Below are 1,182 nucleotides of genomic sequence, written 5' to 3' on the forward strand. Positions count from 1 at the left end.
ACTTAAAATAATTATTTTCCAACTCAATAATTTCTTTTTTTATACTTCTTCCATATTCTTTTTGAAAATTAATCAATTCAGTCCTTAGATCATCTCTTTCTTGTCTTTTGTTATACTCAGCCAGCAGCAACTAGCTGGTATGTTCAATATTTTATTGGAAGTCAGATTTAGTTAACAGATTTTTCTTCAATTATATATCCCATCTCAATTTTCTCTAGTCTTATACTTATCGACTCATCGTTTATCCTCAGCCTTGCTAACCATTAGCTGACTATGTGTTCAGCATCTTCTTGTCACACATTTTCAAAGCCAACATCATATCTTTCGGATTTTGTCATGGCTATCATTCCAACCCTTGTTCCTAAATTTTGCATGAAATTTATGTTTTCACGAGGACTCTCTGGAAACATGTCCACTTAAGTATAAAGTAATGTTTACTTTAGGAGTCTGATGATCTTCTCAGGGCCTGTATGTTGGTGCTCATATGTCTGTGAGCAAGAGATAGTTCATCAGGGCACATACTTCCAGGGAATCTCCAGCTATAAATATGACAGCAGTTAGTTTTAGCTAGGGTGATGATAGCAAGCATGGTCTTGGCTTTTAGTAATCTATCAACCATTATCGTAAGATCAGTGTTCATGGTAAGTCTATTTTTTAATTATTAAGTCAGCTAAAAGTTTTAAATTGTTTCTGCACACAAAATCAATATATTTAACCATCAATATTAATTATTATATCACCTTTATATTACACAATTATGCATTTTCATATCTGAGAACCAGAGAAATTTCAATGCATGAAACCATTTTATAAAAATTATTTATTCATTAGTTATCTGTGTCTCAAGGGACTATTTGTAATTAATGAGTCCTTTGATGTGCCTAGTTTGTCCTGGTTATGCTGAGGTTCCTCTCAGCAATGACATCTTCCATGTTCATCCAATCCTTTCTCTCTCAGAAGAGCAAGGCTTCATGTGATATATCACTGGTAGCCTTGGACACCTAAGCTCTAAATAGACCAAAAAAAAAAAAAAAAAGAAGAAGAAGAATGGAAGGTTTGGACACTACTCTACTGTGCAACAGCTCAAACCGTGTCTTCCAGTGGCTCTTCTGAAGGTATCAACATTCACGTTTACAATGAGACTGAGTTTTAGAAACCCTAAGAAATCTAGACAAAATTGCT

The sequence above is a fragment of the Psammomys obesus genome, unplaced genomic scaffold, assembly GCF_907164565.1.
Source record: "Psammomys obesus unplaced genomic scaffold, mPsaObe1.curated_primary_1811, whole genome shotgun sequence".
Classification (NCBI taxonomy): domain Eukaryota; kingdom Metazoa; phylum Chordata; class Mammalia; order Rodentia; family Muridae; genus Psammomys; species Psammomys obesus.